Source organism: Salmo salar, chromosome ssa01, assembly GCF_905237065.1.
Source record: "Salmo salar chromosome ssa01, Ssal_v3.1, whole genome shotgun sequence".
Classification (NCBI taxonomy): Eukaryota; Metazoa; Chordata; class Actinopteri; order Salmoniformes; family Salmonidae; genus Salmo; species Salmo salar.
Window position 1 is genome coordinate 55,951,428 of NC_059442.1, and position 15,520 is coordinate 55,966,947.

Consider the following 15,520-nt stretch of genomic DNA (forward strand, 5'->3'; position numbering starts at 1 on the left):
TCCAAAGTCAACAACTACAGACCAGTATGCCTTCTTTCTTTTCTCTCCAAAACTCTTGAACGTGCCGTCCTTGGCCAGCTCTCCTGCTATCTCTCTCAGAATGACCTTCTCGATCCAAATCAGTCAGGTTTCAAGGCTGGTCATTCAACTGAGACTGCTCTTCTCTGTGTCACGGAGGCTCTCCGCACTGCTAAAGCTAACTCTCTCTCCTCTGCTCTCATCGTCCTAGACCTATCTGCTGCCTTTGATACGGTGAACCATCAGATCCTCCTCTCCACCCACTCCGAGTTGGGCATCTCCGGCGCAGCCCACGCTTGGATTGCGTCCTACCTGACAGGTCGCTCCTACCAGGTGGCGTGGCGAGAATCTGTCTCCGCACCACGTGCTCTCACCACTGGTGTCCCCCAGGGCTCTGTTCTAGGCCCTCTCCTATTCTCGCTATACACCAAGTCACTTGGCTCTGTCATATCCTCACATGGTCTCTCCTATCATTGCTATGCAGATGACACACAATTAATCTTCTCCTTTCCCCCTTCTGATAACCAGGTGGCAAATCGCATCTCTGCATGTCTGGCAGACATATCAGTGTGGATGACGGATCACCACCTCAAGCTGAACCTCGGCAAGACGGAGCTGCTCTTCCTCCCGGGGAAGGACTGCCTGTTCCATGATCTCGCCATCACGGTTGACAACTCCATTGTGTCCTCCTCCCAGAGTGCTAAGAACCTTGGCGTGACCCTGGACAACACCCTGTCGTTCCCTACTAACATCAAGGCGGTGACCCGATCCTGTAGGTTCATGCTCTACAACATTCGCAGAGTACGACCCTGCCTTACACAGGAAGCGGCGCAGGTCCTAATCCAGGCACTTGTCATCTCCCGTCTGGATTACTGCAACTCGCTGTTGGCTGGGCTCCCTGCCTGTGCCATTAAACCCCTACAACTCATCCAGAACGCCGCAGCCCGTCTGGTGTTCAACCTTCCCAAGTTCTCTCACGTCACCCCGCTCCTCCGCTCTCTCCACTGGCTTCCTGTTGAAGCTCGCATCCGCTACAAGACCATGGTGCTTGCCTACGTAGCTGTGAGGGGAACGGCACCTCCGTACCTTCAGGCTCTGATCAGGCCCTACACCCAAACAAGGGCACTGCGTTCATCCACCTCTGGCCTGCTCGCCTCCCTACCTCTGAGGAAGCACAGTTCCCGCTCAGCCCAGTCAAAACTGTTCGCTGCTCTGGCACCCCAATTGTGGAACAAGCTCCCTCACGACGCCAGGACAGCGGAGTCAATCACCACCTTCCGGAGACACCTGAAACCCCACCTCTTTAAGGAATACCTAGGATAGGATAAAGTAATCCTTCTAACCCCCCCCCCACTAAAAGATTTAGATGCACTATTGTAAAGTGGTTGTTCCACTGGATATCATAAGGTGAATCCACCAATTTGTAAGTCGCTCTGGATAAGAGCGTCTGCTAAATTACTTAAATGTAATGTAAATGTAAATGGGGATGTCATTCGAAAACATGTTAACTTTCACTGCTATGCGGATGACACACAGCTGTACATTTCAATGAAACATTGTGAAGCCCCAAAATTGCCCTCGCTAGAAGCCTGTGTTTCAGACATAACGAAGTGGATGGCTGCAAACTTTCTACTTTTAAACTCGGAGATGCTTGTTCTAGGTCCCAAGAAACAAAGAGATCTTCTGTTGAATCTGACAATTAATCTTGATGGTTGTACAGTCGTCTCAAATAAAACCGAAGGACCTTGGCGTTACTCTGGACCCTGATCTCTCTTTTGACGAACATATCAAGACTGTTTTAAGGACAGCTTTTTTCCATCTATGTAACATTGCAAAAATCAGAAACTTTCTGTCCAAGAATTATGCACAAAAATTAATTCATGCTTTTGTTAGGTTAGACTACTGCAATGCTCTACTTTCCGGCTACCCGGATAAAGCACTAAATAAACTTCAGTTAGTGCTAAATATGGCTGCTAGAATCCTGACTAGAACCAAAAAATGTAATCATATTACTCCAGTGCTAGCCTCCCTACACTGGCTTCCTGTTAAGGCAAGGGCTGATTTCAAGGTTTTACTGCTAACCTACAAAGCATTGCACGGGCTTGCTCCTACCTATCTTTACGATTTGGTCCTGCCATACATACCTACACGTACGCTACGGTCACAAGACGCAGGCCTCCTAATTGTCCCTAGAATTTCTAAGCAAACAGCTAGAGGCAGGGCTTTCTCCTATAGAGCTCCATTTTTATGGAATGGTCTGACTACCCATGTGAGAGACGCAGACTCGGTCTCAACCTTTAAGTCTTTACTGAAGATTCATCTCTTCAGTAGGTCATATGATTGAGTGTAGTCTGGCCCAGGAGTGTGAAGGTGAACAGAAGGGCTCTGGAGCAACGAACCGCCCTTGCTGTCTCTGCCTGGCCAGTTCCCCTCTCTCCACTGGGATTCTCTGCCTCTAACCCTATTACAGGGGCTGAGTCACTGGCTTACTGGTGCTCTTCCATGCCGTCCCTAGGAGGGGTGCATCACTTGAGTGGGTTGAGTCACTGATGTGGTCTTCTTGTCTGGGTTGGCGCCCCCCCTTGGGTTGTGCCGTGGCGGAGATCTTTGTGGGCTGTACTCACCCTTGTCTCAGGATGGTAAGTTGGTGGTCTGTTGATATCCCTCTAGTGGTGTGGGGGCTGTGCTTTGGCAAAGTGGGTGGGGTATTATCCTGCCTGTTTGGCCCTGTCCGGGGGTATCATCGGATGGGGCCACAGTGTCTCCTGACCCCTCCTGTCTCAGCCTCCAGTATTTATGCTGCCGTAGTTTGTGTGTCGGGGGGCCAGGGTCAGTCTGTTATCTGGAGTATTTCTCCTGTCTTATCCGGTGTCCTGTGTGAATTTAAGTATGCTCTCTCTAATTCTCTCTTTCTTTCTTTCTCTCTCTCGAAGGACCAGAGCCCTAGGACCATGCCTCAGGACTACCTGGCATGATGACTCCTTGCTGTCCCCAGTCCACCTGGCCGTGCTGCTGCTCCAGTTTCAACTGTTCTGCCTGCGGCTATGGAACCCTGACCTGTTCACCGGACGTGCTACCTGTCATAGACCTGCTGTTTTCAACTCTCTAGAGACAGCAGGAGCGGTAGAGATACTCTCAATGATCGGCTATGAAAAGCCAACTGACATTTACTCCTGAGGTGCTGACTTGTTGCACCCTCGACAACTACTGTGATTATTATTATTTGACCATGCTGGTTATTTATGAACATTTGAACATCTTGGCCATGTTCTGTTATAACCGTCACCCAGCACAGCCAGAAGAGGACTGGCCACCCCTCATAGCCTGGTTCCTCTCTAGGTTTCTTCCTAGGTTTTGGATTTTCTATGGAGTTTTTCCTAGCCACCGTGCTTCTACACCTGCATTGCTTGCTGTTTGGGGTTTTAGGCTGGGTTTCTGTACAGCACTTTGATATATCAGCTGATGTATGAAGGGCTATATAAATACATTTGATTTGATGGGATCTACCTCTTTTTAAAAGAGGCCATCAAAACTTTGCTTTCTCACGCAATTGCAAAACATAGCCTATAGAATGGGCGTATAGGAACACCTATTTAATGCCATGCATTAACCTGTTATGGCTAGGGGGCAGTATTTTCACGGCTGGATAAAAAACGTACCCGATTTAATCTGGTTACTACTCCTGCCCAGTAACTAGAATATGCATATAATTATTGGCTTTGGATAGAAAACACTCCAAAGTTTCTAAAACTGTTTGAATGGTGTCCGAGTATAACAGAACTCAAATGGCAGGTCAAAACCTGAGAGATTCCTTTACAGGAAGTGGCCTGTCTGACCATTTCTTGAACTTCTTTGCCATCTCATTCAATTACAAAGGATCTCTGCTCTAACGTGACACTTCCTACGTCTTCCATAGGCTCTCAGAGCCCGGGAAAAAACAGAATGTCGTCATCCCAGCCCCAGGCTGAAACACATTATCGCCTTTCTCAAGTGGCCGATCAAGGGACTGTGGGCTTAGGCGCGTGCCCTGGCTGCCCCCGTCTTTGTGATTTTTCCTATTTTTTCCCCTCTCTCGCTGAGCAACAGGTGATACTATTTCGCTCAAACTCAGAAGCCAGGGCTCTCATGAAGTGTTTGATTTGATTTTGCATTGATGTCAGAGTGATTAGAGGGACAATAGAGCACTGTGTACCAAGCCATTAGCAAGTTTGGTCATCAGTTGCAGACCGATCAGCAGCATCATAGTGCAGTTTTGGAGAAGGGTTAGAATAATTTGAATGTGTTAGAATAACGACTAAAGTGTTCCACTCTGAAATTGTAGGATAGTATGAAATGTTTGAGAATCATGAGAAGATAAAACCAGGATGTGGGTAGATCTGTTAGTATTGTAATACTATGATGTTATATTCTTTAGTAGGGATGTAAACAGAGTGAAGTTGTAGAGTAGATTATAGAAAAACATGAGGGTTTCAAACCAAGAGGGTCCCAACGGGGGAGGGGAGGTGAAAGCCTTGAAGAATGTGACTACATTTATGGTTCTTTGTGGTTAGTGGAAAAGTACTGGTTGTTTGAGCAGGGAGTGGTCTAAAGATAGGAATGTGTGTGTATTATAAAAGGACTGGGTCCTCATTTTTGACTTTAGAGATCTCATGAATAAAGATCTGTGAACCTTTTTTATAAAATCTGAAACTTTGCCCAATTATTAGTGAACCCAGGGTCTTACAAACCTCGATGAATTAGTTAAAGATTAAATGCATTATTGGAATTGAAAATTCCCTTAACAAGAAGTCTAGTTACCGTGACTAAATGGTCACGTGATATTTGACTGTGGTCATGACTTGTTACCGCTTCACTAGCAGTCACATGGTCACCTTAACAGCCCTAGTCCTGGAGACATCTCCAGGATGTTCTTGGGATGTTGTGTCATTGTCCCCTGGAGGTTTTGTCTAGTTCCTGGTTTGTCCCAGGGATGTTTTTAGGACTTTCTTGGGATGTTGTGTCATGGTCCCCTTAATGTTCTTGGGAAGTTGTATTATTGTCCTCCAGAAGTTTTATTTTATTTGTATTTTTTGTTGTTGTTACTTTTACCCCTTTCTCTCCCCAATTGGTAGTTGCAGTCTTGTCTCATCGCTGCAACTCCCGTACGGACTCGGGAGAGGCGAAGGTCGAGAGTCGTGCATCCTCCGAAACACAACCCAACAAAGCCGCACTGCTTCTTGACACAATGCCCCTTAAATCGGAAGCCAGCCGCACCAATGTGTCGGAGGAAACACTGTGCGCTGCGCCCACCACAGGAGTCGCTAGTGCGTGATGGGACAAGAACATCCCCGCCGGCCAAACCCTCCCCTAACCCGGAGGATGCTGGGCCAATTGTGCGCCGCCCCATGGATCTCCCGGTCGCGGCCGGATGCAACAGAGCCTGGACTTGAACCCAGAATCTTAGATCACTGCGCCACTCGGCCTCTCCCAGAAGTTTTTGTCTAGTTCTTGGTTTGTCCTGAAGACGTCACCTGATGGTCGCAAAGAAACATTCTCCCCAAAAAAGAAACATTTTACCCAGGGCACACGCCCTAGTATCAATACACATCAAGCCTTAACTGTTGCCAAGACCATCAAGGCCCTGATTGGTGAACCACTGATCCAGTCACAGCTCATTGTCTTTTGGCAATGCTAGGGACACCCACACATTGCACTTAAGATAAGGTTTTTAACTTACATATTGAACGCAGATACTTACATTGTGTATGTTTATTCATACAGTAATTATTATTTCACATTTCCTCCACTGGGATTTTAACACACAACCTCTTGGTTCACAGCATTCCAATCTTCCTGCTACACCACCATGTCTGTATCAATGAATGAGTTATCCTGTAGGCCTATTCCTACACTTTAAACTTCAAAGTAAATCTCAGCTCTGTTCAATTTTCCCTGAAGAAAAACTATCATGTTTATCATAGTGATTCAGGAGTAACATTAAAACAGAATAATATACCCCACCAACATTAGACAACTACACTGAAAATCCAAACTCAAATTGCTGAAATAAGTAAATGAAATCAATGAGAGAATAGACAGATTAACTGATATCACATCCTAGATCTGAATGAAAGAAATAATCTTATTAAATACTTTTTTCTTTACATAGTTGAATGTGCTGACAACAAAATCACACAAAAATAATCAATGGAAATCCAATTTATCAACCCATGGAGGTCTGGATTTGGAGTCACACTCAAAATTAAAGTGGAAAACCACACTACAGGCTGATCCAACTTTGATGTAATGTCCTTAAAACAAGTCAAAATGAGGCTCAGTAGTGTGTGTGGCCTCCACGTGCCTGTATGACCTCCCTAAAACGCCTGGGCATGTTCCTGATGAGGTGGCGGATGGTCTCCTGAGGGATCTCCTCCCAGACCTGGACTAAAGCATCCGCCAACTCCTGGACAGTCTGTGGTGCAACGTGGCGTTGGTGGATGGAGCGAGACATGATGTCCCAGATGTGCTCAATTGGATTCAGGTCTGGGGAACGGGTGGGCCAGTCCATAGCATCAATGACTTCCTCTTGCAGGAACTGCTGACACACTCCAGCCACATGAAGTCTAGCATTGTCTTGCATTAGGAGGAACCCAGGGCCAACAGCACCAGCATATGTTCTCACAAGGGGTGTGAGTGTCTCATCTCGGTACCTAATGGCAGTCAGGCTACCTCTGGCGAGCACATGGAGGGTTGTGCGGCCCCCCAAAGAAATGCCACCCCACACCATGACTGACCCACCGCCAAACCGGTCCTGCTGGAGGATGTTGCAGGCAGCAGAACGTTCTCCACGGCGTCTCCAGACTCTGTCACGTCTGTCACATATGCTCAGTGTGAACCTGCTTTCATCTGTGAAGAGCACAGGGCGCCAGTGGCGAATTTGCCAATCTTGGTGTTCTCTGGCAAATGCCAAACGTCCTGCACGGTGTTGGGCTGTAAGCACAACCCCCACCTGTGGACGTCGGGCCCTCATACCACCCTCATGGAGTCTGTTTCTGACCGTTTGAGCAGACACATGCACATTTGTGGCCTGCTGGAGGTCATTTTGCAGTGCTCTGGCAGTGCTTCTCCTGCTCCTCCTTGCACAAAGGCGGAGGTAGCGGTCCTGCTGCTGGGTTGTTGCCCTCCTACGGCCTCCACCACGTCTCCTGATGTACTGGCCTGTCTCCTGGTAGCGCCTCCATGCTCTGGACACTACGCTGACAGACACAGCAAACCTTCTTGCCACAGCTCGCATTGATGTGCCATCCTGGATGAACTGCACTACCTGAGCCACTTGTGTGGGTTGTAGACTCCGTCTCATGCTACCACTAGACTGAAAGCACCGCCAGCATTCAAAAGTGACCAAAACATCAGCCAGGAAGCATAGGAACTGAGAAGTGGTCTGTGGTCCCCACCTGCAGAACCACTCCTTTATTGGGGGTGTCTTGCTAATTGCCTATAATTTCCACCTGTTGTCTATTCCATTTGCACAACAGCATGTGACATTTATTGTCAATCAGTGTTGCTTCCTAAGTGGACAGTTTGATTTCACAGAAGTGTGATTGACTTGGAGTTACATTGTGTTGTTTAAGTGTTCCTTAAATTTTTTTTGAGCAGTGTATAATAGCAGTGCTGATGGCACTCTTTTGCTAAGTTCAGAGATTTACTATAGGTAATTAATGTATAGGGGACTTCAGATAATATACAGACTTTGTGGCGCTACAGAAAAATCTGCATATCATAAATCCCAAGGTTGTGAATTCAAATCCCAGATGGGGTCATGTTGAAAAGTCAGTACTGTGTGATCATGTCAATTATAATCATATTGTCATTGATTAAAGAGTTGTACACTATTTTAGCTTAACAGCGTACCACTTACCTTAGAACCGCCTTACCATACAGTGGCAGGTAACCTACCGGTTAGAGCGTTGGGCCAGTAACTGTTTTTTTTTGTCCTTGAGCAAGGTGCTTAACCCCAATTTGCTTTATGAGTGCAGTACTACAGTAGCTAACCGTATAAAACAACACATTTCACTGCACCTGTCTGTTGTATGTGACAATGCATCTTTTTTTGTTTTTACAATTTAATTTACTTATAATGGTTTGGGACACCTGGACCATCCCGTGACAAAACCCTCCAGGGGACCATGACACAACTTCCGAAGAACGTTCAGGGGACCAACCGGGAACTATAAAAACATCCTAAAAAGGTCCTAAAATTGGTCTCACATGTTCATAAGTGATGTCCTAGGAACTTACAGGGAACTAGACAAAGGTCCCTCAGAGAATGTTCCTTTGGGATCATCATTCAACGTCCTAAGGGCAAGTACAATTAAAGTCCTGAGAACATCCTAAAAGGTCCGGACATGGTCCTCAGTGATGTCCTGGGAACTACACAAAGGTCCCCCAGAGAACGCTCCCGTGGGACCATCATGTGACATTCTTAGAATGTTCTCAGAACATCAGTGGGATAACATTGCACCGAAACCCGTAAGGGACCTAATCGAAACATTGCCGAATGTCCTCAGGATGTCCCGTTTGCTGAGATGTTTGCTAAGCTATCTAGAAACTTTGTAAAGTTGCATAAACATTATTGTAAGTTATGCACTTTTTTCTTTAACCAACGTACCTAAGCAGGCTAATATTGTTCCCTTTTCAACGTCATGTTTTACGACAGTTAATTAACAATTAATCACGCTTGCTGCTAGATCAGCAACTACAGATATACATAGATAGCTAATGACAGATTATCATTTTTGGCTAGCTAACAAGCTAACTGTCAGTAGATAAACTAGCTAGTAACCACTACATTTTGTTTGATTTGCTTGCCAGTTATAGTGGTGATGACAGTAGTCAGACAGACAACATTACCAAATCAAATCTTATTTGTCACATGCGCCGAATACAACAGGTGTGTAATTTATAGTGAAATGCTTACTTACAAGCCCTTAACCAACAATGCAGTTTTAAGAAAATACCCTCCCCCTCCCAAAAAAAGTAAGCGATAAGAATAACAAATAATTAAAGAGCTGTAGTAAATAACAATAGTGTGGATATATACAGGGGGTACCGGTACAGAGGTAATTGAGGTAATATGTACATGTAGATAGCGTTATTAAAGTGACTATGCATAGATAATAACAGAGAGTAACAGCAGAGTAGAAGAGGGTGGGGGGACAATGCAAATAGTCAGGGTTGCCATTTGATTAGCAGAATGTGCTTAGACTCGAAATATAGCTAGCTACTTGCCGATATCACGCTCTTTCCAAAATCCATATCTATGATGAAGCAAGCTAAACGATACAATTTTTTTGCTTAGCTACAGTGGCTTGCAAAAGTATTCACTCCCCTGGCATTTTTCTATTTTGTTGCCTTACAACCTGGAATTAAAATGGATTTTGGGGGGGGGTTGTATCATTTGAGTTACACAACATGCCTACCACTTTAAAGATGCAAAATATTGTTAATTGTGAAACAAACAAGGAAAATGACAAAAAAAACTGAAAACTTGAGCGTGCATAATTATTCACCCCCCCCCCAAAGTCAATACTTTGTAGAGCCACCTTTTGCAGCAATTACAGCAGTAAGTCTCTGTAAGCTTGGCACATCTAGCCACATTTATGCCCATTCTTCAAGGCAAAACTGCTCCAGCACCTTCAAGTTGGATGGGTTCCGCTGGTGTACAGCAATATTTAAGTCGTACCACAGATTCTCAATTGGATTGAGGTCTGGGCTTTGACTAAGCTATTCCAAAATATTTAAATGTTTCCCCTTAAACCAGTCAAGTGTTTCTTTAGCAGTATGCTTCGGGTCATTGTCCTGCTGGAAGGTGAACCTCCCTCCCAGTCTCAAATTTCTGCAAGACAAACAGGTTTCCCTCAAGAATTTCCCTGTACTTAGCTCCATAATTTCTTACATTTTGACCAGTTTCCCAGTCCCTGCCGATGAAAAACAACCCCACAGCATGATGCTGCCACCACCGTGGTTCACTGTGTGGATGGTGTTATCGGGGTGATGAGAGGTGTTGGGTGTGCGCCAGACATAGCATTTTCCTTGATGGCCATAAAGCTCAATTTTAGTCTCATCTGACCAGAGTACCTTCTTCCATATGTTTGGGGAGTCTCCCACATGCCTTTAGGCGAACACCAAACGTGTTTGCTTATTTTTTTCTTTAAGCAATGGCTTTTTTTCCTGGCCACTTTTCCGTAAAACCCTGTTTTGTGGAGTGTATTGCTTAAAGTAGTCCTATGGACAGATACTCCAATCTCTGCTGTAGAGCTTTGCAGGTCCTTCAGAGTTATCTGTTGCCTCTCTTATTAATGTGTTGCCTCTCTTATTTGTTGTGGTGCCATATTCTTTCCATTTTTTTTATAATGGATTTAATGGTGTGCCGTGGGATGTTAAAAGTTTCAGATATTTTTTTATAGCCCAACCCTGATCTGTACTTCTCCACAACTTTGTCCCTGACCTGTTTGGAGAGCTCCTTGGTCTTCATGGTGCTGCTTGCTTGGTGGTGCCCCTTGCTTAGTGGTTTTGCAGACTCTGGGGCCTTTCAGAACAGGTGTATATATACTGAGATCATTTGACACTTAAATAAAGTCTACCTGTGTGCAATCTAACAAATTATGTGACTTCTGAAGGTAATTAGTTGCACCAGGTCTTATTTAGGGGCTTCATAGCAAAGGGGATGGATACATATGGATGCACCAGTTTACTGCTTTAAAAAAGAAATTGAAACAAGTACATTTTTCATTTCACTTCACCAATTTGTAATATTTTGTGTATGTCCATCAAATGAAATCCAAATAAAAATATATTTAAATGACAGGTTGTAATGCAACAAAATAGTAAAAACTCCAAGGGGGATGAATACTTTTGCAAGGCACTGTAGCTAGCTACATGTTAAATGGATAGGCTTGGCTACCCTCACGTATGTGAATTTACATCACCAATTGATGTTACCATCGCATGAAAAGTATGCTGTTACTTGCTTTACAGTCTTGCTTAGCCATAACTCCAAATCACGTTGCTGTCACGCCTGCTTTGGATGTCTGGAAAATGTTGTATTAGCCGAAACGGCTGGAATGGTCTGCTGCATTCCAACGACTACATTTTGATTGGATTTTACATTTCAAGAACCTTCCCCCAACATGCCTGTAGAAGGGGTGCTGCGTGTTATGTTTGTCCTTGTCGAGGAAGGCATTACAACTCTTCTGCTTGAACACTACAAAAAAATTGACTTTATGGCGTGTCTACCTATAGGCTATAGTAAAAGTTTAATCTATCAAATGTGGCTGACAGTATGCAAATTACTTAAATTGAAAGTCACCACGAACACGGCATACAGTGGGGTCCGAAATTCTTGACACCCTTAATAAAGATGAGCAAAAATGACTGTTTAAAACAAATAATTGCTATACTCAACTATATTATATGCAAACATTTTTGGGAGGATTAGAATATTTTATACTAAGACATTTTGTTTAACAAGTAATAATTGTATGTCTCAAAAATATAGGGATCCACATTTTTGACACCCTTTTTTTCAAAATCTTTCAATACCTCACCTTGCGACGACAACGGAACTGAGCCTTTTCTCAAATGTTTTATGAGATTGGAGAACACATTGGGAGGGATCTTAGACCATTCTTCCATACAGAACTTTTCCAGATCCTTGATATCCTTAGTCTGCACTTATGGACTGCACTCATCAATTCAAACCAGAGGTTTTCAATGGGATTTAAGTCCGGATACTGAGATGAACATTGCAAAATGTGATTTTGTGGTGAATTAACTATTTCTTTGTGGATTTGTAGTGCTGGAAGATCCAGTTGCAACCAAGTTTCAGCCTCCTGACATGGTCCTCAGTGACGTCCTGGGAACTTACAGGGAACTACACAAAGGGCCCCCAGAGAACGTTCCCTTGAGAGCATCACTCAATGTCCTACGGACGAGTACAATTAAAGTCCTGAGAATGTCCTAAAAAAGGTCTGGACATGGTCCTCTAACTTCTTGGGAATGTACAGGTAACTTACATAAAGGTCCCCCAGGACCAGTGGAAGCAAAACAGACCCATAACTAGGGTTGCAAAGGGTTGGAAACTTTCCGGTAAATGTCTGGATTTTTTTCAGAAACTTTCCATGGGATGTTAAGCCTGGGAATTGTGGGAATTTTGATTAAATTCATCAAAAAAGTTAGCTTATAAACAGTGAACCTTTTTTGTGGGATACACAAGGAAATGATAGATCTTGTGGCATATGTTGGTTAAACTATCCCCAATTTTATGGAATTGCAACCCTCTGCACGCACAGTGAATTCTTCCATTACATGTGCAGTGCACTCTTCCATCTCATGTACAGCTGATTCTCAAGATCTTGCACATTAATGAGATGCTATTGAGCCCACACTACTACACTAACTGAGCCAAGGACTACATGCATTCTGGTAAGATTTGATTACAATACTGGGTGGGGTGAATATATTTCATATGATATGATTTTTTGTTAACTAGTAAATAGTAGCCTACAGCAAAGTGTGTTTAAATAATTTCTGATTTGTTAACCTGTTGGGGATAGGGGGCAGTATTTGCACGGCTGGATAAAAAACGTACCCGATTTAATCTGGTTACTACTCCTGCCCAGAAACTAGAATATGCATATAATTATTAGCTTTGGATAGAAAACACCCTACAGTTTCTAAAACTGTTTGAATGGTGTCTGTGAGTATAACAGAACTCATATGGCAGGCAAAAACCTGAGAAGATTCCAAACAGGAAGTACCCTCTCTGACCATTCCTTGGGCTTCTTGCCTCTGTTTATTGAACATTTAGGATCTTTGCTGTAACGTGACACTTCCTACGGCTCCCATAGGCTCTCAGAACCCGGGAAAAAGCTGAATGATATCAAGGCAGCCCCTGGCTGAAACACATTAGCGCGTTTGGATAGTGGCCTGTCAGAGGACCATCAGACTGGGGCTCGTGCACGAGGGCAAGAGATGTTTTTATTTTCGCTCTCTTTGAACGAAAATCACCACTCCCGGTCGGAATATTATTGCTTTTTTACGAGAAAAATGGCATAAAAATTGATTTTAAACAGCGGTTGACATGCTTCGAAGTACGGTAATGGAATATTTAGAAATGTTTTGTCACGAAATGCGTTGTGCTCGTCACCCTTCTTTACCATTCGGATAGTGTCTTGAACGCACTAACAAAACGCCGCTATTTGGATATAACTATGGATTATTTGGGACCAAACCAACATTTGTTATTGAAGTAGAAGTCCTGGGAGTGCATTCTGACGAAGAACAGCAAAGGTAATAACATTTTTCTTATAGTAAATCTGACTTTGGTGAGTGCTAAACTTGCTGGGTGTCTAAATAGCTAGCCCTGTGATGCCGGGCTATCTACTGAGAATATTGCAAAATGTGCTTTCACCGAAAAGCTATTTTAAAATCAGACATAGCGAGTGCATAGAGGAGTTCTGTATCTATAATTCTTAAAATAATTGTTATGTTTTTTGTGAACGTTTATCGTGAGTAATTTAGTAAATTCACCGGAAGTGTTCGGTGGGAATGCTAGTCACATGCTAATGTAAAAAGCTGGTTTTTGATATAAATATGAACTTGATTGAACAAAACATGCATGTATTGTATAACATAATGTCCTAGGGGTGTCATCTGATGAAGATCAAAGGTTAGTGCTGCATTTAGCTGTGGTTTGGGTTTATGTGACATTATATGCTAGCTTGAAAAATGGGTGTCTGATTATTTCTGGCTGGGTACTCTGCTGACATAATCTAATGTTTTGCTTTCGTTGTAAAGCCTTTTTGAAATCGGACAGTGTGGTTAGATTAACGAGAGTCTTGTCTTTAAAATGGTGTAAAATAGTCATATGTTTGAGAAATTGAAGTAATAGCATTTCTAAGGTATTTGAATATCGCGCCACGGGATTACACTGGCTGTTGAGTACCTAGCCCATAGAGGTTAACAATTTCTGCTAGTTAGTTTTTGCTACCATATGGGTTTTAGCTTGCTTGAGCCTTCTAACCGAGGGGTGTTAATTCACCTGTTTCCATACATGTTTCATTTTAAAACATTTATCTTACAAAGGAGTTATTTTTTTATTCATTTCTTTCTAATCTTTACAGGAAAATGCCACGGGCACTATCTGATGTGTGGAGACATTTCACTGCAGCTAATGTAGAAGGAAAAGCTGTGTACATTTGCAAATACTGTGCCAAATCATATTTGAAGAATGCAACAAAGATGCAGAATCATCTGGCCAAGTGCATAAAGTTCCCTCAGCGCTCACAACAAGCAACCTCTGACAAAAGTCCCTCTACTTCTATTCGAGGTGAAAATGATGAATCAGACACCTTATCAATAGCAACAGCTCATGGTCCTCCTGGAATCAGAAGTTTTTGTTGACTCAATGGAGGAACGTAGTCAGAGAAATGCCGATGAATGTCTTGCTCAAGCTGTGTATGCAACTGGTTCACTTCTGATGCTCACAAGCATTGTGTATTGGAAGAGATTTCTGAATGTTCTTCGCCCAGCATACACCCCTCCATCCAGACATGCTTTATCTACTCATTTGCTGGATGCAGAGTTCAACAGAGTTCTGGTGAAGGTCACGCAAATCATAGAGGACGCAGACTGTATTGCAAGCATCTCTGATGGGTGGTCGAATGTTCGTGGGCAAGGAATAACTAACTACATCATCTCCACCCCTCAACCAGTATTCTATTAAGAACACAGGCACAAGGGACAACAGACACACCAGTCTCTACATTGCAGATGAGCTGAAGGCAGTCAATGACCTTGGACCACAGAAGGTATTTGCACTGGTGAGGGACAATGCTGCGAACATGAAGGCTGCTTGATCTAAAGTGGAGGAGTCCTACCCTCACATCACACCCATTGGCTGGCTGCTCATGCTTTGAATCTGCTCCTCAAGGACATCATGGCACTGAAAACAATTGATACACTCTACAAGAGAGCCAAGGAAATGGTTAGGTATGTGAAGGGTCATTAAGTCATAGCAGCAATCCATCTCACCAAGCAAAGTGAGAAGAATAAAAGCACCACGTTGAAGCTGCCCAGCAACACCCAGTTTGTAATCATGTTAAACAGTCTCCTGGAGGGGAAGGAGTCTCTCCAAGAAATGGCCATATCACAGTCTGCCGATATGGACAGCCCCATCAAGAGGATCCTCCTGGATGATGTATTTTGGGAGAGAGTAGTGAGCAACCTGAAACCTATAGCAGTAGCCATTGCACGGATTGAGGGAGACAATGCCATCCTGTCTGATGTTCAGACTCCGCTTGCAGATGTAAGAGAAGAAATCCATACTGCCCTGCCCACTTCACTGTTGCTCCAAGCAGAGGAAACTGCAGTTCTGAAATACATCAAAAAGCGTGAAGACTTCTGCCTGAAGCCCATACACGCCACAGATTACATGTTGGACCCCAAGTACGCTGGCAAGAGC